The sequence below is a fragment of the Serinus canaria genome, chromosome 2 (assembly GCF_022539315.1).
Source record: "Serinus canaria isolate serCan28SL12 chromosome 2, serCan2020, whole genome shotgun sequence".
In the NCBI taxonomy this organism is placed as follows: domain Eukaryota; kingdom Metazoa; phylum Chordata; class Aves; order Passeriformes; family Fringillidae; genus Serinus; species Serinus canaria.
The window spans coordinates 25,198,035-25,224,518 of record NC_066315.1 but is presented as its reverse complement, the minus strand read 5'-3'; positions in this window follow the sequence as shown (position 1 = coordinate 25,224,518).

Here is a 26,484-nt window from a genome sequence, read left to right as displayed (position 1 = left end):
CGCTTGAGGCCCTGAACTGGGGGCTGCCAAGGGACACAGCAGCACATACACATACTGGCTGCAGAGTCCTGCAGAGAAGAAAGCACTCAAACAGTGGTATTGCGAGGGATGGGAGCAAACTAGCTGCGAGTTCTCTCCAAAATTAGGCTTCTGCCCCAAATTTCCCCTCCCCTCAGTTTCAAACAGCTGCTTTGGCCCAGTAGAGACAGCCATTACTACTAGAAAACTGCTGCAGATTTCCTGCACGTCTTAGGCAAATCTCTTGGTAACCTCGAGGCATTTCTCTGGCACCAGGTTAAAGCACCTGAATCCTGCCCTAGATGGCAGTAGTAGGACAACGAGAGATGCAGAGCCCTTGTGTCAGGTGGGTGCCCCACCTCGGACATGGCCCTGCAGCATTACCTAAGCCTGTACTAAGCTGAGCACATGAGAATGAAAGCTCATTAATGCTGCACGGCCAGCTGGAGCTTGTAGGCACACCAAAATGGAAAAGCTCAGTATTTCTATTCATAATCAGCCAGAGCCTATTTTTCAAGGCATATTAAGATATTTCTTGCTAGTTATCTTCTGTAGAACACAATTGTATGAGCTTCTCGTTAACAGAGAGCCCTCTCTGCCTGACAGTGCCCCATTCAGGGCTGAAGGTGCCTGTACACTCAGCTGCAAACAGCACACACTGGTACACTCATGGCTTGGGCTGGTGCTGGTACAGCAGTGCTCCGAGTAAACACTGCAGCCACTCATCCAGCCTCCTGTTTTTGCATTCCGGGATATTTCAGGAGCACATTTGAGTTACACGCTTCACCGCAGCTGTATTGACTCTGAAAGAGAAATGTTGGCCTTAAAAAACATTCTACCTCTCTAACTTAGTGAGGGGATTTACAGACAGTGAACTGAACTTCTTAGTGTCAGAGATATTACTTTTTTGGCTATTCAATATACTTGGATGAGTTGCCTATTTGCTGTGCCCTTTTGGACTTTGTAAAGATATTCCTTCTGTTTAGAAAACACCTTTATTACACTCTAGATACCTGAAAAATATTTTGCCAAATGACTAAGGACTTCAGAAGAAGCCAGAGTCTTTGCCACAGATGCCTTTAATGTGAGATGTAGCTACACTTTTATTTATACATTTATATTATATATGTGTGAGCATGTCTGTGTATACATATACGAAGATAATTATTTTAGAAGGATTTCAAATTATTTCATCGGGTATTTTTTCAATATGGATTATTATTTTACAGTTGCACTCATTGCACTTGAAAAGCTTATAAATAACAATGCTACCAAAAATCCAAAAATTACAATTCAGAGTTTTTAATCTCACGCAGTTTAAAAATAGCTGCTCTTCCCTTTGTGGGAATGCAGTGGCGTTCTGCCCTCGCCCATGCGCACAGCTGCCTGACTGTGGGATCTGTTCAGCAGGAATAGCTCACACACAGTCTCAGTGACTGCATGATTTAAAGAATTTGACTCAGATGTATGAGACTACAAAGACAGTGAACATGCAGCTGATGTGTCACAGGGGAGGAAGGTTTTGCTAGATACCACAGTAGCAGCACCACATTTTCTTGACAAGAGCACGGTGACTGCATTTTTGAGAGTTTGAGAAAAGAAAGGGTTTGTATGCGCATGGAGAGATTGGTTTTCCCTGGAATAGCTTGAAGTCCTGTAGGTGCTGAGCTCAGCTTACATAAGATTTTTCTCAGAATGCAAGCTGGGAGTTGGCTTTTTGTCCACAAGTCAGTATTTGCTCTCTTCTCTGTGCCAAGCCCTTCCATCTCCTGTGTACTGAATTGATCACTGGTTTATTATTTTGAAAACAATAATTTGAGTCCGTATTTCAGCCAGCAGTTTCTTTTTTCTTCCTCTTTCTTCCTCCTCCTCCTAGTTTGCCACCGTTTGCCTCTGTGTGGTGACTTGCTCCGTGCAGCCCTGGAGATTTTCCAAACTCGTTAATGACACCTTTCCTACCTCAAATGATTCACCCTTTGCTTCCAAAATGGGAGGTCATCTCTTTTCCTCTCCTACAGAGTCTCATACAAGGCTGTTGGTGAAAAGCTGTCAGCTATATTTAAGTGGTATGCATGGTTATATTTCACCAGTGTTTGAACAAGTCTTTTCAGGATTACTCCAGATGAAAGCACGTGCTGTTTATTCCTGTTATTATTATTCAGAAATGCAACCATAAAAACTTTATTTCAAAGTGGATGCAGACATTGCTCCTCAAGCAAGTTTCTGGCATGGCACCCAAAGTATCTCGGTATTAGGTTGTCTTCTTCAGCCTGCTACTGGAATAAAATGCTTGGCTGTAGCATCCTAAATCTGATAATTTCCAGAGCAGCCTTGATTCTCCAACTGCCACCTCTCAGAGCAGGGCCATGTCACTGCCTTGTGGGGCCATAGGAGGTGTCATTGAGAAAGGACTTTTTGAAGTCCTATTGCCACTTCCTATGCCATCATCTGGGCATACAAATAGAAGATACAAGATTTTCCAGAGTAAATAGGATCCTTTTAAGGTGATGTCTGAGAGTCATGAGATTTTTCAGAACAAAATTTTTGGTCAGTAGATCTTGTGGTAGAAAAGTTTTTAAAAATTTGCAAATCTCAACAATAGGCTCTCATGAATAATAACACCCACTTCATTAAGGACAGCCACAGTGCCATGACTCCCAACTGTGATTTAGCAAGAAATATTTCAAAAGTGTGTGTCAGTGTAATATCTGAACAGTGTTCTGGGAATATAAAAATGCAGAGACCCACTCAGAAGGACAGTATATCAATTCAGAGATGAGAAGTCATATCATATTTCATTAAATATAATTCTATTCATGTATTCAGTTTTACCCCACTGCCAGCCATTGTAGGAATCAACAAATGTGTTATTCAAAAGTCTAGAGGCTCCTCCTGGAATAAGTGAATAGCTCTGGCTCAAACCCCACTCCAAATTTCTGGGCTCACTAAGCAGCCTCCCAAGGGGCCCTCAGAAGATGACATCTCACTGTGAGTGACTGCAGAGGTTATGCACCAGGGGACTTGCATGGGGGAAATAGTGCTTGGCTTGGGAACACACACCCTGTCACAGCTGGGGCCACATGCCAGTGTCATTTAGAAGGAACATTCCTGTAGGGTAGTGCCCCATCATTGCACCACTTCCCATGGGCTGAATAGTTTTACAAACTTAGTGTGATGATGTCTGACCTGCCTTGAAGTCCTTGAAAAGTGCAACCTCCTCCTGCTCTGGCAATTCCCTGAACCAGCCATAGTAACCTGATGCACACAGAGGCCACTCAGCTCTGCCTCTGTTCTCATCTCTCTTCCCTCCAGGAGCACTGCCAGTGTTAGAGGCCTCTTGCTGGAGGATGACCACAGCTCCCTGTAACCCTGAGCAGGGTCCTTGCTGGAGAACTGTGCTGCCCACCACAATGAAGAACCTCTTGTGCTCTCTTTCTTCATCTGTTCCTCTCAGCCTCTCCACCAGCTTGGCCTCTGCAGTATTATTGCTCTGTCTCTTGTTTTGTTAGCAGGCCTTTGAGGTGCTACCAGATTTGTACTGCTGAGTCTTCCTGCACTTGAAATAAGGAAAAGGAAAGGAAGAAAAGAGGAATTAGTCTCTCTGTTTGTATGAGACCTTTTTGCACTGCTACAACTTATAGAAAAATCTTATTAATCAGCAAGCTACAAACTCAAATAACTGTTGAACAAACCACATATACTTGTAACATGCTCTGAAGTTCAGGAGTATTGAGGAGGAGATGGAAGAGCAACAGGAGAACCTCAGGGCTGAGTGCCTAGAAAAAAGGTGATATTGTAGGACAGTCAACAAATAGATGATCAACACTGCACTGATGTGCAGAATCAAAGGAAGCATCTCATCAGATTTCATTACAAGTCCTGAGAAGGCATGGCAAGTCAAGCAAGAAGATGGGATTGCTGCATCACACCATTTGTTACATGTCTTTCCTCAAACCTCACCAATACATCCCAGAATATGTCCAAAATGTATCCAAACACCAAAAGTAATTTAACTCAAGCTTGGTATAAACTACTCAGAAAAAAATTGTAAAAAGTAGTAAATTTAAGGTCAAACTTCAAAGTGTTCAGAAATGCAAAATGCAAAAGTGGGAGAACTAAAAGCTTATCTTCTTTGTAGCAGCATAAATTTTTAATATGTTAGCACTGAAGTCTTCACATTAAAAGAGGGTTAATGATGCTGCTAATTCTTGCAATTTTATCATGGACTTTAGGCACGTTAAAAAATCTAATTATAACATAGCTGTTAAAAATTCAACTTTAAGATGAAGCTAAACAGGATAGAAAATAAAAAAATCTCATCTTGTTTGAGGATTTAACTCAATCAATTCTTCTTGGCTGTAGTGAATTAAAACAGGATATCCCAACGATGCACACTGCTTTTCTTATGAAAGACATCAGGTGTAGATACAGAGGTAAAACATCATCCTTCATTATGGAGATGAATCAAGATGTAGAGAGTTTTAGATCTCACTTATTGTACTATTTTAGATCCCATTTACTGCAATGTTTTTCTTTCTTTAATATAGTAATGGGAGTCGTTTCATGGGCTCTAAGCCTTATCTCTGCTTGAGTGCAAAGAACACAATAGTCTCTCTCAACTCCCAACATAAATCCAGGTAGTTTTCCAAAAAAACCCTCATCCAAATGATCAGGGGAAAATGATTAAGTGGTTTCAGCAGAGGGATTTATGTGTTTTCCCTATTAAATAAAGAATTAATGGGGATGGAGTACCAGCAGCTGGGATCTGCCGATGTATTCACTCCTGGTTTCATGGTTCTTCTGCAGAAGTAATGGGGAGTACTTCTCATTACAATTACAATTCTCATTGGCATCAAAAGGGAACACCATTGGCAAAAACTGAGTGGTTTTGAAAATCCCAGTATTAGTATTTTCCAATTAGACTCAATTTTATTGGTGAGTTGTGCACTATCATGTAATATGCTTGGCACAAATATCTTCCTTTGCTCAGAGTGTGGGACAAAAAACTGAAAAGGGGAGATTATTTACTTTTTGGGATGATGAAGGACATTTGCCATACAAGGTGGAACGCTCTGCGCTCTTTTCTGTCCTTCTGCCAAAGCAACATTTACTGTTTTGTTCTGCTTTTTCCTATTTCCTCTTTACATCATTACCAAAGCAAAGTTTGTTTATTTTGTCACCATAACATCTTTACCTCAGACAGAAATGCACCTAAATAACCCCTGTGAGTTGGCTGCCAAGGCTACTCTGTGAGAGAGCTGGCAGGGATGCTGTTGGAGGCGTGCAGCCAGGACACCTTCCCAGGGATGCTACACCTTGTCCTCGTACTCTGCCTGTCTGTCCTTGCTCACGGTGGGACATGACCTCCCACCTGGATGGTGGCTTTTGGCTTCCAGCAAACAGGGCAGTGGTAAATAAACCCTTTGGTGGCTTGACCCCATCCATGGACTGGATCCATCCAGGCATCATCACCCACCAGAAACTTTATTTATTTCATGTCTTGTACTGGCCCCATGGCAAAAGCTGTAAATACTGCCTTTTATCTCTCTTAAAACTCCGAAGAAATGGGAATGTTGTCTTAGTACATTCAAGACTGAACTCCTTTGAGAGGAATACAAAACATGTTTTGCCTCCATTTATTAAATTTTCTCCCATGTGTATGAAGGGCTCTTTATTTTGCAGAAATATGAAAAGAACAAGGTCTGTGGTCCATAGCCCTGCAGATGTGCTGTACTCATACCCTCTGGCTGGCTCAGAGCAACAGGAGTGATGTCTGGTAATCTCCTCAAGAATGGAAATTTCTGCATCTGCACTATATTTAAGTCACTTTTAATGGGATGAGTAAGAATTCAGGTAAAGGATTTGGGTTCAGCTACTGGAAGTACAAGAGACGAGAGAAGATGGGGTGGAGAATTATGTCCATTGAGGGACGAGGAGGCTGGGCAGGAGAAGTTTAGGCTGACCAGGTATGAGATCAGGACTGCAAAGTGTAGGGCTCAGACTGATACTCATTTCAAGACAGGAGTTACTAAAACTTATATAAAAATTTAACACTAAATGAGTGGAACTTAAAGAACTCAGCATTTGTCTGTTTGGAAGGTCTCCACACTTTGGGATAGCCAAGGCATGGTTGGCATGAAAAAGCTACTTCTGGGCTCTTGCAGAGCTTTTGCTTCCTCAGGCTGAATTTCAGCAGTAATGCCCTAGCAATATGTTGGAATTAAAAGAATATATTCATTGATTTGCTCAAGCAGTGGTAACTCTGCTTCAAAATACAATATCCTTCTATTCTTGGGGTAGAAGAGTGACAGGAAACAATAAGAGCACAGATGTATGCATCATCATTCTACTATTTTCCTTTTGTATCTCATTTTAATATTATTTAGTTTTTCTTGCATGGATTTTCTGCACACATTTTCTCTCTTCCTTGTTTCTGAATAGTGACATTTTGGGTCACAATCCCCTTTGCTTCACAGCAACCATTAGTGCTGGAGAAAAAGGTGGACTGGGCAGGGATGCTGCTAAGAGATGCGGCTGGTGTGAGAGCCCCACGCACAATGTCCCCACCTCTGCTGCCCTTCCCTCTTCCACACCTCCGTTACACCAGCTACAGATGCTCCTCTTTGTTTTGGAGATGTCCCTTTTCTCCAAGCACTGATGTCCTTTCCTTTACATGAAGTGAACAGAAACACTGATTTTTTTTTTGTTGACTGAGCTCCCAGCTGCTCAGGTTTGGGAGTCAGACTGTGGCTGGAGGTCTCCATGAGTAAGTACTGGGCTAAGGAAAACCTGTTTGCATATTGCAGTTGTAAAGGCTTACATGGAAATGTGAGTGATTGTACACACTTGCAATTACTAATTTGTTGCAGTAGGTAAACAGAGATGTCCGTGGTCAGGGAACAAACAGGTTTACACATCCTGTGTGGAAACCTGGGGCTGCACCCTTCTTCCATTGTTTGCTATTTACATTATGAAAATCTAATTGACAGTTAAGATGCCAGAGGTTAAAAATATTCTGCAAACTTGGCTGAAAAAACCCAACTGTCAGGAGTTCAGGTAGTTTCTATTTTTTTTTTTAAATATGCTGTCAGTAGTACATTCACACTTCAAGAGGTTCTCATATAAATATTTGCTTGCAAATGCCACCAGAACAGAAAACTACATAGAGAGTCCTGATGCTTTGAATGAGGATCTAAGCCTAAATTGGCCAACTGTTTTATATAGCCTGCTTTGGTAAATCTGCTGCCTCATTTCCAGACGATCTCATTTACTCTTTATCCTCCAAATATTTGTGGCAAAATTGTTTACTTCTAATTTTGAATAAGCCCCTACATTTTCAAATATCTTCTGCAATATTGTGTACTTAGAGGACTGCGTCACAAATGTTGTAAAGCAGAATAACTATAGTGAACTTAAAGGAGAGAGCTTAGTATAAATGAGCTGAAGACCTGGCCAGCCTCACCTATATGAAGAATTAACTGCTTTATTTTTAAACTGATGGTAAATTAAGTTAAACTGAGATATAATGGTAATAATGCAGTTGGCAATTGGCTTCTAAGCTTTACCAGATTCTTATCATAATAGCTGTTAGAAGGCAAATCAATGGTCTTCACTGATGACTTAAAAATATAATCTCTAATATCTCCCTCCCTTAGTCATAGATGTTCTGAGGTTCAAGGTCTGAAAAATTAACTCTATCTTCCTGGTGGACTCCTCTCTGAAACCTCAACTGTCTCAAGATCAAAGAAGATCCCCTGTCTGTGTTGTCATTTTGAGTGACAGATCAGCAATGTGTAATTCAGTAGACCTACCCCTACTATGAAAATAATAATACATCTTCCTTAGTTAGATCGGTAAAATCAAAGTGATGGTCTAACACAACTTAATTTCATCCTTCAGAAAGAAGTCATTCTTGAGCTCACAATAACCTCAGAGATATTTTTTTTTGTAACTGCTCCCTAATTAACCATTTCACTGCCCAAGCCCATGCTTCATTTGTCTTTTATCACTATACTATATATTATCTTTTTTTTTTTTTTTTGCTTCCTTTCCCCCCCTGTTTTGATAGTTGGGAATTATTTTAATGAAATAGCTCAGAGGAAAATCTACATGTGGAGGCTACAAGGAAGCAGTGAATATTTGTGGTAGCAGTGTCATGAAACACAAACTTCTGTAAAATCTGCCAACAACGTCAGTCAAGTTCTCTCTCAATGTCTGTGTATGTCCCACAGAGTTCTTCTTGGGATCATAAAAATACATTTCTACCTGCTGCAAGAGAAATCTTCTAAAGCTCAAAACTGATGAAGGTGAGAAGCAGAAATGAGCTTTTGGGATGTAACTGGGAGGTGACAAGGCATTTGTGGAGAACCACATTTCTGTTTACAGGGAGAAAAAGGACGCAATCTCACTTTTGGCAGCTGTTTTTCTTGCCAAATTTGCAGTTCAGTTTCTCTTAATGTTAGCTTTTAGACATACTTAATCCCAGCAGTACTGTAGATGTGAATATTTGAGTGTACACTTGGAAAATTTCTAGCACATGGGCAGATGTTGTACAACATTTGCAATCCCAGCATGTACAGCAGCTGGTAACTGCAGAATGGCCACATGGGATCAGCTGGTTTGCTCTGCAGCAGTGATCAGTAGCAGCTGCTCAAAGGAAGATGCACAAATCCTTGCAATAAACTTTTACAGTGTAGTTGGTATCTAAAGTAGTTTTCCTCTCATTTTGGCTTGTTGAGGATGGCTCATGAGATGGCACATAAAGGGTCAGCAATTCTGAGTTTCTTGCAGCTCTAGCACTGTCAAGGAAGTATGGGAAGATCAGATGCACAGCATCTGTGAACTTCAGCATGAAGAATTTGTTAATTTCCCCCCCTCAAACTGAAAGGCTTGCAAAAGCAGAAGCAGAGACATGTCTGCTGCATTGCTAGTTCTGATTATGTCCTCTGTACCCTTTGCATTGCAACCTGTCCACATGAGCCCCAGCTTTGACCATCTTTCAAGCTTTCAGCCACCCACGCCGGCAGTGGCCGGGAGGAGGAGCGGCGGAGCGGCAGAGCTGCGGCGTTTCCTCAGTCCCCCGGGACAGACTCTTCATGTTTGCTCAGTGACACCACGTACATGCTGTATCGTGGCAATGTGTCCTGCCAGCTGGATAATCAAGTGCCACAACCAAACACGAGACAGGGCAACAGGATAGTCTCTGTCATTCCCACCTGCCCTGCCTGATGCTGCAGGTAGAAATGCGTGCTGATGGCGATGCACGTTGCATGAACTACTGGATATCTGCAAGGTGGGATGATAAAACAAGTATATCACAAAAGTAATCCACTGTTTTTCTTTATTGATGATATTTCCTCACTGGATATCTTTCCACAGGCATAAACTGCTCTGACATTTTCAGACTCCTAGACCTAAACCAGCAGGATATTCACTTCCATCTGATGAGAACAAGAGACTGTTTCATGTCAAAACATGGGATTTACTCAATTTGCCCCATTGAATTAATGTCAGGATTTTATGTTAAAAGTTCAGGATGCTTATTAGCTTTCGGGAGAAAACACAAAAGCTCTATTATATACCTTTACTGTATTAAAAAACCCCAACCAATCTTTGATGTGTTCAGCATGCAACTTTTTGAAGTTTCAAATAGTGCAGCAGGCGAAGCGTGGAGCCAAGTGCCTTTGCTTTGGTCCCTGAGTCTATTGACCTGTGATCTCAAGCAAAAAGCAATTAATAAAAGCAAAATTAAGATACTGGAACAGATTTTCTTATAAAATTAGGCTTTTTTTTGTTGTTTTTTTAGCAGTCTCGGAGTCTCAGCAGTATCTGCATGCTAACAGAAATTAAACTGCTTTCAAAGGGAATAGCAAGCTGTACACTCAGACACAGAGAGTTTAAAACCCTTCATGTTCATTAAAATGTATTTGAAGAAAGATAAATCTTCCTTGCATGTCAGACAGCCATCTTTTCTGCTTTATTTTAAAAGCTGCTTTCCAGAGGTCTGAGAGTAAACAAGCATTCAAAGGCCTCTTTAACTGCACAATTTTTACTTTTTTCCGCTCTCTAATAAAAGAGTGTTTATGACTCCTAACACAGGACTGGAAAGAAAAGGATGTGACTACCAAAGATTAAAGATATAAAATCCATCCAAGGCTACATTTAAAAGTAAATTTGAAAAGCTCTATTTAATGTCGTATATGAGAAGAAATTATTTTCCCTCTCTGTTTAAACCAAACCATTGCACCCTCCTTTATTTCTTCTATTTTTGCACTTAGATGATTTTATTACTTGGTATCAGCTCTTATCTGAACCTAATAAAGGCTTGGCAAAGCCTAAATACAGTAGCAACATATCCTATATTACGTGAATATACAGCATCATATGATCAGTTTTAGAAACAATTTCAACTGGAAGATTAACCAGCTTTATGCAGAGAACATTGCAATCAACTGATTCTAATTTTTTTGTGTTAAATGGGACAACAAACCACACTGACGGTGTGGCTATTTTCATAAACACAGATTATTTAGAAAGAAAGGGGAAATCTTCAAGCATTGTAACTGACACTTTTCATTGGTCTTACTAAAGCAAAAACAACTTACACCAGCAGTGTCACAGGTTTTCCCTGTCAACTTGCTTACCCACAAAATCATGAAGTGCCATCTCTGTACTCTCCACAGTGAAAGAAGGATTGCATAATCCATGTATTCATAACATGTACATTAAGAATGCTGTATTAGTTTAGTTGAAAGGAGACACAAACCCCATTTAATATATTTTGTAATTATGGCAAGTGACTTTGCTCATTCTCTGTGTTCAGCCATGCCTCCTAGTCAGGGGCAATGATGCTCAGTACTCCCTTTGCTATGTGCACCATGGAAGTCCCCACCTATTTCACTACTGCTGTCAGCTCCAGATAGCCCTCTCACCTCCCCTTTCATTCACAGTTCCCACAGTTGTATCTCATGCTGAGACATCCTAATTCCACCCTTCAGGCCCTCTGACCTTCTAACCATGATTTTCATGCAGAGCAAATGCAGCCTATATGATCAGGAATAATGCATTTCCCTGCCTCATCTGCAGAAACAAAAAAAGCCTTTGGATGTAAATATCTACCCCTTTTTAAAAGGCATCTTTCTTTTGCTATGAAGATAGGTAACTTCCTAATGATTTTCTGATATATTTCAGAGCAGCAAAAAATCACCATTAGCTTATTACAACATAAACAAAATTTTTGGGGAGGGTATTCAGAGAACATTATCTGAGGATACCACCTAATTTCAATTCCTTCTCATACAGGCTTTCTACATGACCCCAGGACATTCTCTTAGGATAAAATTTCTGAGACGGATTTGTACATTAAGTCTTGATCTAGAAAAGAGCTTATGTGATTAAAATGGAACTTAGGGAGGTTTTAAGTACCTGTGACCAAGACTGAAATCCTGCCAATTCCTGCTCAACTACAGCTTAACCTCAGAGGCACTGAAGGAACAGATGGGCCTGAAATTTTCTTTTTTGTTAAAATGCTTTAGCAAAACACATGAAGCCGTTCTGAAGCACACACTTGTCCTTTAGCAAGGTATATGGAAAATAAATGCTAGTGAAAGGCCCAGTGGTTTGATTACAGGAATGAGGTACCTGTTTTCCTTCTCCCTCTGGGCTTGTAAGTGATAATATTAGTGATGTTCAATTAACAAGGCCATGGTATTCAGATATTCCCAGGCCTAATTTCCAATTATTTTAGTAGGAGCTGACAGCCTATAAAATTCCAAGGTTTGTTCTTTGGATGCATAACCTGCTTTTGAAGATGGGACTTACATATTTTGATGGTGTTACTTGTGGTATCTCTGGATCTCAGTTTTCCATTGGTGAAAGGGTCTCAGGGGTGCTTCCCTGCTAACCAAGCTGATATGCTAGGTGAGTGCATTTAAAAACACACAGCTCCTAGGTACTGATGGAAATCTATACTAGATTAGTTTCAGTTGAATTCTATTCAGTTAATTTTATGTTGTATATAACAACATAAATAATTTTAAGTGCAGAACGGCCCCAAGATGTGTTAGGAATCAAAATTGCACAATGGGAAGTGCTGGAATTACCATAAAACAGATTCCTTAATATTCTGGTCCTTGTCTGAAATTCTAAAGGAATTTGGACATTACTATTGCTTTTTTTCTTAAGCTATTAAAACAAATTTGTTAAAAAAGTACAGTAAACATGCTATATATCAAAAAAAGGCTCCTCAAGAGAATTCCAACATCTGACATTATAGTGCAATTTTTGTGTTATGTGACAGTTATTTGTGCAGAGTTATGTGTTGGTCACAAGGAAAGATGCATAACATAGTTTTAAAGAAATTACTTTATTTTGCAAAATATCTCACTGATGGTCTGCAGAATCTGCAGGAAGAATAGGAATCTAAATGTTGCACATATCCTCCTTATGTAAAGGAGGATATGTGCAACATTTAGATTCCTATTGATTCTGACACAAACAATTTCTTAAAACTGGAATTTTCCTTTCTACTCCTCTGTACTTAAAGTTTGGTTTGTTTTGTTTTAAGGGTAGTTTTTTACTAAGTAAGAAACTACTTTCATTATTTTATGCATAATTTCCTCCTTATTTACTTGTCCAATTTAGTTTAAAATAACTCTTAAAAAGGAAGTTTTGGGAACTATTTTTCTTTGGAAATTGTTTCACAGTCTCATAGATATTTCTGCTTGAAACTTACTCATTTTATTCTTTTCAAAAATGTAATTTGTTAAAATAATCACTCTAGCTTTTAATCCTTGCCACCGTTCCCTTCAAAGGCTTTCCAAGGTAACAGGCAGAGATTAAAGCAGCTCTCTCCCCTCCTCCCTCTGCAGCCACTCACACATCTCATTCTTCATTTGCTGCCGAGGATTTCCAGCCCCATCAAAACCAGAAAACACCATGAGATGATTCTGGAGCTCAGCTTCAGGCCAGGCAGGCGAGGACACTGGTAAACTTAACTTGTCCCTGTGAATTGTTAGTGCTGCAGCCAAGAGAAAGGCTTTGTGAGCACACTGCCATACCCCTGGGGATGTCCCCACCTGAGACTCCTCGCTGCCCCCACCCCAACTTCTCTGCACACCTTCTGCAGAACTCCTGCTCCATGATTACTGAGGGAAAAGAAACATTGTCCTGACAATATGCAATCCTTTTCAGAGCCAGTCATTCAGATTACATCACTGCTGTGCTAAACCCTGCCTCAGCTTAAATATTCTTGCCTAATTTTTGCTCACTTAAGCAACTCCTGCCTGCATGTTCTCCTGTTTAGCAATAGCCACTCTCAGCTGGCAGTCCTGGCTCTGTATCTGGGAGACTTTTTGGCTTGCTGTGTATACTGAGTTGGATGTTTGGTTTGCAGGGTTTTCCATATCTGAGCTCAGCTGTGTGGTTTGTTTAGTTCTTGGAGACTGGGGTTGGCCATCTGAATTCCTAGGTCTTGTGTGTCTGGAGTGAACCAGTTTGGTTTTACAAAAATATTCTCTGGTATGACAGGCTCTTGAATAGCAATCAGTGTTCAGCAGCAATGACAGACAGCAGTATCCACAGGAACTGGGTAATCTATGGAGACTCAAGTAATTGGCATGCTAATGGTAAAAAAAAAAAAAATTAACTCATTCTAGGAAAATGAATGGCATGGACTCATGAATGGTACTTTTTTCGAAAAGGTTGTGATGTAAATATCAATAATTGGCCCTTAGAATACTAGCATAATGGAAATATTAGCAATGGCTGCGTTCCACAGGGAAGAAAACAATCTGTCACAAGGAAACATAATGGTAAACTAGTTACAGAATAATAAAAACAACATATACTTAAAGTCTAAAGGCTTATTTGTATGTTACGATTCCTACGAAACCTCTTACTGTATAATTGCTAATGACTTAATCAAGTGTTTGAATTTCAAGTCCTCTCCATGACAGCAAATTAAGACCTTTTGAAACTGGAAGTTCTTTGGGGCAGACATCTATATCTGAGAAAGGGCACGTATACCACATGGCATTAGCCATCCCAAAATTCTGGTCTGAGGGTATCTCAGTAATGTGAACAGCTATTAAGACAGGGATTAGACCTCTCAGGCACTTGAGATGAAGAAAAATGTCTCATAAGGGGCCACATGATGTGTAAAATCTTTCTGTAACATATATGGCAAGATATGACATTTTTACCACCTCACCTTTCCTTCATTTGTCAGAGTATAACTTTCATTTTTTGGAGTTATTTATCATAATATATGAGTATTTTCTAACTGTCTGAAATGACCTAGTTCTGAAATGACAGGATTTCCCACATCTTGCCAGTAGGAAGATATCAACAAAAACAAGCAGCTGGATTAAGTTTTATGTTGTTTTCTATAAGCTAACACTGATCAAAAAGGTCTCCACTAGCTCCTGTTTCCAGCTTTCTATAGGAAAGGAGATGCTGGTTTCTTCAGGAGCTCTATTTCTTTACCAGAAGAACCCTCTGTTACACATAAATTAGTCTGTATAAATACAAAGTTTGAGAATGTTACTCCCAAAATGCTGGTGCCTGACAGCCATGCAGCCAGTGGGAGCAAAGATGAATAGCACTGCCGTTTTTCACAGAGGGAACAAAGGGACACGCTAAGTTACCACGTTCCTTCTTTGTTGATATTGGACACTTATTCTGGACAAAGTGATCCAGAGGAAGATAAATAAAAAGACTTTGATTTTTCAAAATAGTGACTTTGAATTGGCCGGAAAAGAAAAATAAAGAAAGCCAGTACCATGTTACCACATGCCAGGAGACAGTGGTAAGTTTTTATTTTTATAGCACATTCTGGAAAACATCAGGGAAGGAAAAAAAATATCACAGAATCACATAATTATAATTCTCTATATTAGGAATTAAAATGCATTTTCATATCACTTCTCTTATGTTACCCTTTAGGAACTTTTACACATTTTAGATAATTAACAATATTAACAATTAAAGAGATTCATAAAAAAAAAGAAATATAAAATATGTCTGTATTTCAATGGGAGGAAAATATCGAAGCAAATCTGTCTCAGTTTCTGTGCTTACACCTTCAAAAGTGATCTTTGATGTTTCTGTTGGCTGGTAGTGGGCTTCTGGATGCATGGGAAGCTCTCTCTGTGTCTGATTGCAGGACTGGGACTTCGTGTGGTAGGTCTTTGAATGCCAGCACTTTACACAGAAAAGGCTCTGGTCTACTGCTTACCACAGTGTAACCAATGCAAGTCTAGAAAAAGGCAAAATGGAAGAAGTGCATAATTTTCATCCTCATGTCCAAAATAGTAAACCCATTAAGATGACAGCTATATAATATACCTTTTGTTAGTTTCCAGTGGAAGTGGCTTCTGCGCTTTTGTGGAAACCTTCATTCTTTCTTTTGAAGTTTATAAAAAGCTCTGTCATTTCTATACAGAGACCAAATCCTGAATGACCTCTGTGACCTCAGTGAACTACATGCATGGGCTCTTCTGTCCACAGTGGGGACCATTTTGTCACTGCCTTCAAGATTTGATGTTGGAAGAAAAGAATTTTTTGGGTCTGGCTAGCTGGACCAGGCTATAAAATCAGTCTGACATTTCACAGAGCTGAGCACCTTTGAAAACAGAGTGCTCCTTATAAATAGCAGAAAGCCGAATCTGAGGCTTCTTGAGGCCAGGGAGGCAATGAGCCAAACTGGGACTGAACAGATATATAGCTACAGGCAATCATCTGGTGTGATGATAGAAGGGTCAAAAGTGTCCCTGAAAAGGGCACATCATAACAGTTCCTCATTGCTGAAGGCAGCTATTAGCCACCTATTCATAATTTCATGGAATTAAGCCTCTTTTATATCCCTGCAAAGGTTATTCTTAGACAGCAGAGAGTTCTCTGCTTGTTTCAAACAAGCCAGCTCTCACGTGAGAAGAAATACAACCATATTTTCCAATGCTGAGGCTGTAGCGGTACAACATCCCTGTCTCATCAGCATGGTCAAACCCAACATGGGCTGAATAAAAACTGTGACCAAAGGGCCAGACACTCCACAGGAATTATTTTGGAGTGATTTGAAATACAAAGAAAACAACAAGCAGATCTCTAATATTTTTTTTGCTAGGTCAAAATTTTAATTTCTAAATTAAATTTATAATTTTGCTTCAATAGAAACCAAGAAATACATGTTTTAAATCCTACTGATGGATTATAACATATTTAACACAGCCAATCTCCATAGTCACTGATTCTAATATAAAATGAATAAATGATAACACCAATAACAAAGAATGGCTGAAAACCTAGACTGGAGTTCCCAAATGCTAAAAACCCATGGGCTTTAGGAAAAGTGGAACCAAAGAAAACAGAAAAAAAAAGCTCTTTTGAAGTAATACAAATTTTTGTAATCAAACTCAAAACTAAAGAGGTAAGTATCTGATAAACAAAGCTTTCAAAAGAAGGGGAAAACGATGAAGCAGTGTAAAAAGGGAGCTTCTTATTTCAGGATGTATGCACAGCAACAGAGTCTTTCCATCTCAGACAATATAGCATCCTTATTACTCAAAAGTAGTCATTCTTTCAAAGCATAATAAAAATTACCCACAGAACACAATTCTAAGTTACAAAAACCCCAAAACTTAAAAAAAAGGCAAGTTATCTTTTCTTGACTCCAGCAGCATTTTCTAAAATTCAAACACAATTTGTGGACTCAATATAGTTTTATTCTAGTAAACGCAATGGAATGGGATTCTTAGTATTCATAACAAAAAATAATAATCTGTTGGGTCTCTAGTACCTTAACGCAGCAGCATTTTGTAGTGGTGTCTTCAAAAATGTAATTATGTGCAGTGGAAAAGGACATCTCTTTTTGTAGTTTTAGACTTATTGCCTTTCAATTTCTTTGAAAGTCAGTCTGCTCTTGAATTTTTGAGAGAGCCAAGACTACTAAGCTAATTTTTTTTCTGGCACAATCCATTTCTTACAACACAAATACCATCTCCTTCATGAAGCAAATATCTTCATTTGTTTTCAGTGTCCCCTCAGATTCTTCTGCTTTCTGCCCTTCAGCCCTTTAACTTTTGCTTGCTTCTGCTTGATCAATGCTTTGAGATTAACTTGATGGAAATCAAATATGATATCCACTGTCAAATACCCACTAAATGCAGCTGTGTCAGAAATGCCACCGTTGTTTAGTGCTACAATTCCATTACATAATAAGCACTATTAGCTGCTTTTATTCTTAATAACATACCATGCTGTTTGCTCCTGCTTTCTGTTTTCTCCCTGGTGACCAATGTGTATTGTAGGATACTGAAAGCAGTCTAAAGACTGCCTGAGTGGTATGGGCTTAGAGGAGCAGGTACCCTTTCACAACAGTTTTGTGCTTTTCTTTTAATCTCACAAAGTGTGAGCCTTTTAAATTACAAAGTATGGAGAGAGTGGAAGTGTCAGCACTTTGAAATACATTCCTCCTGCTTACCCTCACTGCTTTGTCCAGCAGACACTAAGAGTTAAGTGCCTAAACTTCTGAAGGGATTTCCTCACCATTCCCTGTATGCACAAATTATTATCAGTTTCCAAGGCAAAATGTTGACATTTGTACCACCTGAATCCATTCTAGCTGGATTAGAGAAAACAGTGAGAAACTGAACAGGGTGAAAACAGCTTAAACACCCTTTGCTATGTCCACATTCTAGGATTTGCAGAAGACAGTTTTTAGACAAGCAGACATGATCCTATGTATGAATGTGAATTTGTCTAATCAAAGCTCACAGCAAATAATCAGAGAGATGCTAGAGTTCATGGCTGTTCAATTGAGGAGACAACTTTTGCAGATTGCTTCCTGAATCAGCTATGACTTTGAGGGAATGACTAAAGATGTAAATGAAGAAGAGGACACCTCTGTCACTGCATTCCATAGACAGTGGTCAACTAGTATAACTGCCAGAACATACAATGTGGGCAAATATCAGCTTCACCTAAAGCTATAGACTATATATAAGAGTTTGGATCAATGGATCATTTTTCCTTAAGAGTCTTCTCCACTCCAGCTAATAATGCTGTTGATCTCAGGAGGATTTTCACTCATATGATTCAAGGCCATTAGATCTACTCTGGAGAAAGTAATTAGTTTCTTTAACTAAGTCTTGCTCTGGGTGTCCTTAGTTGAAATCTGAATTCTAAGCCATGGTTTACCCTGTCATACACCCTTGGCAGAAATTTTCAGCTTGGGGCCTTAAGGAAAATACACATCACAAAACTGTCCCAATGAGTAAACATGTTTGTGACCTGAATCTACTTTTGCTTTCTAAAGGCTAGTTTGAGAGGGCTGCAAAACCTCAGACTCCCCTGGTTCATTCATTGCAATTGTTGCTCATAGTTGTGGTTGTTTTCCTTCAGACACTCGTTCTCCTTTTCCTGCTTCGTGGCCTGTTTTGCACAGTTCACTTGCTCAGGCAATGGAAATAACTTCCCTTGAAAAACAACACTGAAGCTTAAAAATGTCATAGCAGCGCAGAAAGGATTGCAAAAAACATTAATAAGAAAATGACTAGTTTTCAGGAATATTCTTCAGCTTGAAAAGTGGTCCTTTACAAAATGGGATACACTGAAGATAAACTGAATTTTTCAGAGCTACCAATACATCTCTGTAATGGAAGATTATTTTTTGTATTTGTTTTGCTTCAATGAGAAATAGGATTTAGAGTTAATGACAACTTTAGAATAAAACTAGAGCATTGTTATGGTTTATTTTTTGAGAAGTAATGAACATTAAGAATTTAGTAATTAAAAAAATCAAACCTTTCAGTTCAACCTTTAGTTTATTCTTAGCCCAACTTTGTTCTTCAACAGCAGTAGCCTTTAACCAGTTTTTTATTGTGCATCTATTAAAAATTTTTTCCCTCAACTTCCAGCTAAGTCAGCATGACTACTGCAGCCTGAAGTCAGAATTTCTTCCAGGCATCAGATGAAAGCAATCATATGTATGTAACATCCACTCTGAAGAACTGTGAGAATACACTACAGTACATAAAATCTCCATTTTCCACTAAAAATGAATGCTGCATATAGTCAATGCAATCTATTATTTTTTACTTATTCAACAAAAGAACTGTGCAAACCTAAAGGTGGGATCTGTGATCTTTATTAACACTAACTTCCAAATTCAGGAGCGGACCACACTCTTCCATGAAACATTATGTTTAAGGGTACTGATCATCAGGAGGCACGAAATCCCTTATTTCATGGCTCATGATGATCAAAAAATTATTAAGAAACAATGTATTTCTACAGAACACTGCCAAAACATGAGTATTGAAATAATATCTGCAATTTGTAAGATTTTCTTTTTAAACCTGGCAATCCTACCTTTAACATCAAAAGTTGTATTTAAGTAAATGTCTTTATTTTCTTCAGTAGTGTAGAATTGATATTTTTTTTGCATTTGCAAATATAAATTTGTAACCCATTTTCACCTTACATTTGCAATTAGTTCCAAATTAAAGAATAGTTACAGGAATAAAACTGGGTACTAGCTGAAGCAAAAGACGACAAAGAAATCAGTGGTTTATATAAATCCCATTTCTAGCTGGAATGCTTTCTACTGTTACACAATTATTTCTACAACAGTGTCAAAAAGCATTTTCCTCCAGAAACTTTGGTTCTGTCTTGCCAAAGTAAATATTCTTAATCTGTTGTAATTTTCTGTCATTCTCTAAGGACCAACATACCTCTGTTTGAGATTTTACAGTGTCTGATCAATGATTGCTTCAAGGAATGTCAAGACTTTCTATATATATTCAATACAGTCATTTACCTTTTTAGAGGACTGAACACACAAAAAATTTTAATTCTGTCAAAAAATAGTGCATTTAATCTGAGCTATTTTTTTATAGCCTGCCATTTTCTTCAAAGCAAGTGGAATCTCTCATCTAGTACTTCAATACAACAAGAAATCACAGTTAATTTTCTGCTGTTCTACTATTTCTAACTATACCTACTTACATTCTATGTCTCAAAAAAGAAATAAAGAAAATAATAAGCAATAAAGAAAAAAATGAGATCACACAAATAGCTTATTCATCAAACAATTAGAAAAAAAAAGATGAAGTTTTTGCAGCATTTTCTATTATACAGTTTTTCATTTGCCTACAGATAACCCATCACACTGGGCCATCATATTCTATAGAGCTGGTTGGCTCACAGTAACCTTTTTTGAAAGTCTGAGCAAAACTGATGCAGTCATCCTGAAGAGCAAGATGCAAAGAATGTGTTTTCAATGCTGAACCTCTTTTCAGATGACACAGGATAGGCTGAATGACACAGTTGGCTGTGTCATTCAGCCTATCCTGGAACAGATGGATGAAAACTAACAGAGAGCTAATACTTGTATTAGGGATGTGACTTTTTATTACTGCATGCCAGTAAAATGATCTGGACAAAATAAAATTATTTGGACAAAATAAAAACTTTGGAAAAATTGGAAAAGTCTGCAGATTCGCAGTTCGCTCAGGGCTGGTACTGAAATTCTTTAAATATTTGTTTTACATTGAGTCAGCAGCTGAAGGATATTGGCTGCCCACATTTCCATAGAAAGGCTACCCTTTGATGTTGTTGGATAATGCAACACTTTAGATCCAAACTACAATTAGGGATTTCTTTTCTGCTTCACTGCACAAGAGAGGATAAAATGGCTCAATTAAGGCACAAGAGAAACAAGTCAGAAATTATGTGCTGGGTTACAGAAGCAGAGTTTGAGGTAAGAAAACTCAGGCAGAGAAAGAGAAGTCATTGGAAAGTCTTAGACACAATGGCAAAGGACTTCAAGCACTGGGCTAGGAAAGGAAAATGGTGAACTGGAGAGAAATTAGGTTGCAAGTACCCAGATTAGAAAAAAAGTCAGACTGAGCAAGGCTGCTAGGTGGCAGAAAGAATGAAAAGGGGACCATGAAGAGAAAGGCAATTGGCCAGATAAGGAGGTTCATGAGGACTAGCTGTTGGGGAAAGACCAGGATATTTTCTGCACCACAGCATAACGAATTAGGAATAAATAAAATCAGCAGACACCAAGCAACTGAGATGCACCAGCATTTCTGCAGATATTTCTGATGCTTTCACTGTCTGCCATGTACCCAAGTGCAAGTCACACTGTCTGAAAATTTGTTCAAAGTCCCTGCTGGATTAAGTCATCTAAGGAATTCCTGCCCCTGAAACTTGCAGAACCACACAGGGTGGCTTCTCTAGGGTTACAGTACCTCCTGACTCTACTGAGGGAAAAAATAAAAAAAAAAAAAACAGCTTTGGAATAACATTCAAACTGTTTCACTATTTTTCATGTATCTGACAGAGAGAAGTTAGGATTTCTCTTCAGGTGTCACAGGTTATTAAAAAACCTGACTAGGCATTTCAGGATCACTTACAAAAGCTGAATGCAGGCTTGTTAAGCAAAGAAAGCCTGAGGTACTGACCTCTAAAAAGTTGGCAGGAGCTTTTGGAACCATCTTCTGATATGCAGCAAGTAGTTGACGAGTAATGATTAACAGATTCCATATATCAACTTTAGACCGTGCAGCTGTGGTCAGAATAAATGGTTCATGTTAATGATTTACACAACTATTTCAAACTCCCTGGCACCAAAGTCAGTATCTTTGATTTTAGTAGCAAGAATATAGAAGATTTGCCTGAAAGGAATCTGAAAGCTCAGCTACAGTCATACTTGACCTAAGCATCTAAAGTTCCTCCCTGCAACAGAAAGTGGTATCTTAGATGCTTAGGCTGAGCTTATTTCTGCATAATCACACATGGAATACTTTTTTTCCTCCAGAGAAAAAGCTCTGACTGGGACTAACAAGACTCTCAAAAGGTATGATTTGCTAAGTTTCACTAAAAATGTGCTAACGCAAAGTTACGTAGACACTTCCACAAAAACTGATCAGAACTCATCTCCTCAGCTCCCGTCCAAAAATGCACTTAACAACAGGCTCTGCAACAGGCCCTGCAGGTCAGCAAACTCAGGCCTTCCAGAACTATAAGGACACATGCTCTGGAGCTGAAAGTCACTTCTACTCATTCCCAAGTTTTGCAGGATATGGATCTCCTACTTGATATCAAGTACAACAAGAAAATACAGAGAAGGCTGTAGTTAGTTTGCTTAACTTTTAAGAGCAAATAAACCAAGACCAAACTCTCCAATATATACCTAGGGACATACTTGGGAACAAGATTGACAGAGCGGGAGATAAGTATTGCATTTTGCAATCACCCAGAGTCAAGAAGTCTGACAGATGTATCTCATCCACTATAAGAGTTGCTGCTGCAAAATGCTATTCTATATCAATTTCCAAACAATACAACAATACTAATGGGCTCCTTTGAGCATCTCTTAAAGACACAATCCCCCCAAAAAGGCATCTCTTAAAACACAATTCCCCATAATATTAAGTAGTCACCAAAACTCTTCAGAAGTTCCAAATGCTTTTTAGATTGAACTTCTGTATGGATCTCATAAAGCCCAGGCTTTCAAACAGGCAAAAGGAAAGTGAGTGGATTCTCACTAAAAAAAGTGCCAGTCCCTAATGGAAGAACAACCAACCTGTACAGCTTCAGTGCTGGTTATCACCTTAGAATCTGATTTGTGGCTGAGAATTCAAGAAGGGTAATCAAATCTTGGGAGTAAAATGCATGTGTATTCTCTCAATAAATACACCTTACTTATTTGACTTATCTGGCTGAATCTAGTAATGAATCTCCCAGTAATTGCCCATGCTCTGCACTGACAGGAATATTCTAGAAAAAGAGGAAAATACATAGGCCTTGAGTGCATTTTATGACTATTTCTCTGATGTTCCTGCAGAAGGCTAAGGTAATGGATTCCCTCACCTGGTGATGAACATTTCAATGATGTGCACTTTAAGTCACTCTCTATTAATATAAACAAGAAAGCAGCTCATGACAAAGTGTTTCTCCTCACCACAGCAGAGATGAACAATTTTTTCCCCTTTGCAGGTTTTCCTTTCTCTCCCTGGAAAAGGGCACTTTGCTGACTCACATGTGGTTAGCTCTGTTTCTGTAGTAGAAGCAGTGGAAAAAGAGAAAAAAGATGAATCCTTTTCTGCCTCATACACCTCTATCCACCCACAAAATCTAACAGAGGATAAATCCTGATCCCAGATGGGAATTTTCCTACTGATTACAGCAAGCATATCAGGGGATTTTCTGTATCTGTTGTTTAAATCTTGCTAACTACAGAAACAGTGGACTAAACAACTAAAACAGCTGCCTCAGTTAAACTTCTAGGTACTTACTTGAAAGCCCTGAAAATCTCCTTCTGATATGTAAAATGTGGATATCTGTCTAGAAAAGCTCTGAGGCACAAAACCACAAAAGCTGCACAACTCCTTTTTACTGAGTCACCACTGATCATACAACTCATCCTGAGAAATACCTTGCCAACTTCATGGAACCACAGATCCAGATGATTTCTTTCTACCTCACCAAGGCTGGCTCCAACCAAACTGAAAACAACAGCAAACAAAATTAAAAGAGAAAGGAGGACAGAAACAATCTACCAAGAAAGCAGCTATGTGAGAAGAGCAACCTAGAAAGTCTGATCTCCTGTGGATTCTTCGGGAAGAAGAATCTTGAAGAGACAAGTAGCTGAGCTGATGTCTTCCCCTGCAGTTAGGCTTTCCTAGTGCCTCTTTTGGTAGGGATTCTTTGAAATTAAAGAGATGAACCTACAGTGTAGTCAGTTCTTCAATGGAAGCAATAAGAAATCTTTATTCTTTATCAGGCTGCTATGGAGGAATATAACTCCTCTGAGAGTGCTACTGTTTTCTTGGGCCTGGTTGAAATTGGATTCCAGCTGACTTTTGACCAGATGCATACAAAAGCACTGTGAACTGCATTTCTTGGTGATGAAATTAAAAACAAGTACTCCAAATAATTAGAAGTTACCATCTTCCCTAGGTAAACACACTTGCTATCAGCAGTTCCAATCTTGTAAGTAATTAAAAACCTTTTGAACTTTTGCCTCAATCCATCTCATTTTAGCAAAACAAATACCAAAAGCTGGCATACACTGATAACAGAGAGCTGTAAATACCAAGGGAGGTGATAGTCTTCGACTTTAAGCAAAGCACTGAAACTAACAAAAAAGCTCCTCTTGGCTTTAAAGGACTTTGAGCCAGGCCATCTTTCTTCAGCTTGTGGAAAAAGACTAGCTCACAGTGGGTCCTTTGGAAATGTGTATTAATACTCAATAAATGTTTTATCTCCATGGAAAAGAAAAAGCTATGGGGTTTGGCTGGAGAATGAAAGAAAACATTGAGTTTCAAGATGACCAAATGTTTATATTTTCAAGCACGTAAGTTTGTTGAAGCTAAGAGAAACTCAGTGCTTCATACAAAACTCTGCAGAGGTTCTATTACTTTCTGCAAAGTCTTGGCTAATCAAAATCCAGCTGATCTCTTGCACAAAATGCAAGTTCAGCATATGCAGATGTGTGTACAGACACTTTAAAGACCCACAAATGTTGTTAAATGGTGCCTAGTCTATTCTGTGAGTAAAGTCTGACTGAAGTAGTGTGTGTATTCAATGGATTTAGTAACAGATTTCAATCTATCTTGTTAGGGATAATACTTTGTATTTTAGGTATTTTGGTGACTAAGGTTAGCTTCATAAATAGCAAATTATTAAAATGTATTAAAAATCTGATCTATTTTTGCTTTTTATTTTGCAGTGATTGACAGATATATTTTAATTTTTCCCACTTCATAAATGCTTCAGTATTGAGATGATCTAATCTCTCTTTTGGTATTTTAACTTGGAGTTGCAATTTAGTTTAGGTAATAAATAAAATTGCAGAAAAAAGAAGGTAATTTACCTCTTGATAAACCTCCACCTTGTTAGCTTCCATCTGTGAATAATGGCTAGTCAGTGTGCAATGTGCCTGGTACTGGTTGTATTTGGTGTATGGTGAAACAATTCTGATGGTATTGTTAGGAGCTGCCATCTGCACTTATGCAAATTTTTACTGGTCTAGACTTACAATGACTGAATGCAGCAGAACAGTTCAGCACCTGACATGCAAACACAACTATTACTGGGCTCTGTTTTTTTATGCCACTCTTAAAAAAAAAAAACCCAAGAAAAATATAGATGACTCCTATATATGTAATAAAATTTACATTCAGTACTTAGCTTATAAAATGTGATACTATTAGTACACAGTATGATAAATATTCTAAGCATACACAACTTGCACTAGGTGATAAAATATTCTGAGCATGTCCTAAAATGATTCTCTCATCAGAGATGGCTTGTTACCTCCACCATCAGCAGATACTGATAATTAATCAACTGAAATGAATCTTTACAGAATAAACAAATCTGTTATACATGATGGATGATTATGTTCTTTTGGCTGTGAAGATTTTTCATAACTTATTCATGCCAATGATGTGCCTGAGTTATGAAGTATTTTTCACTTATGAAATAAATATAGCATCTTTCATTTGTCCTGTATCCCCTCTATCTTTTGGGCTTTACCAATGTAAATCAGCACAAATCTACCACCTATGCTGATTTACACCAACAGAAGAATTAACCCCTTACTCATCAGCAGCAGCAATGTTTCTTTAGTTATTTCAGATGCATTTCTAAACCATAGCTTTGGTAAAGCACTCTCAGCTGTTTTGTTTTCACAGCAATGCATGTGTTAATGCCATTATCAGCTGTAAAACAGAATTATAGCTTCTCCTTTCAACTTTGTGAATGCCACTCTCCTGGTCGATGTGTCACACACACACTGGGAGATAGTGTTGCATTTTGAGATGGGAAAGCTGTGAAAGTATAGTACCATTTGTATGTATTTTTAAATTAATTATTCATACTTCAACATGCTGCCTTTATATTCACTTTTCCTTGAACTATTTAAATGACCAGTTTGTTTTTTCATTGACAGAAACACTGATCTAGACATGTATGAGAAAGTACTTGAAAAATTTGGTTTAGGAAAGGGAATAATACCATGTTTGACTGACCTTCTCAAAAATCACAAATAAACAACAGGGTTTAAATTAAGAATATGTGTGACTTAAAAGTACAACATCAAAAAAAGAAACAGTGACAATCATTAGACAATGTTATAAAATAACCAGAAAAACAGCAAATACATTTGAGGAAATCGTGATCTACAGTGAATATCCTTCAAACAGAAGAGTTGTGAATGATTCATTCAGAGTGAGTCATATTTTATTAGAGAAATTCTCAGGGTTAGGCCTACTGTGCAAGCACAAATTCTTGGCAAAGAGCCAGTAAAACTGATGTGCTAACTCACATCAGCCAAACATCCTTTATTAAGAACAAAACAAAATAAAAAAACCCACAGAAAGAACAAAAAATCCACACCAAACCTTTGACCTAAGGAAGGGAATACTACTTTGTGCCTTTCCTTAAGACTTCACT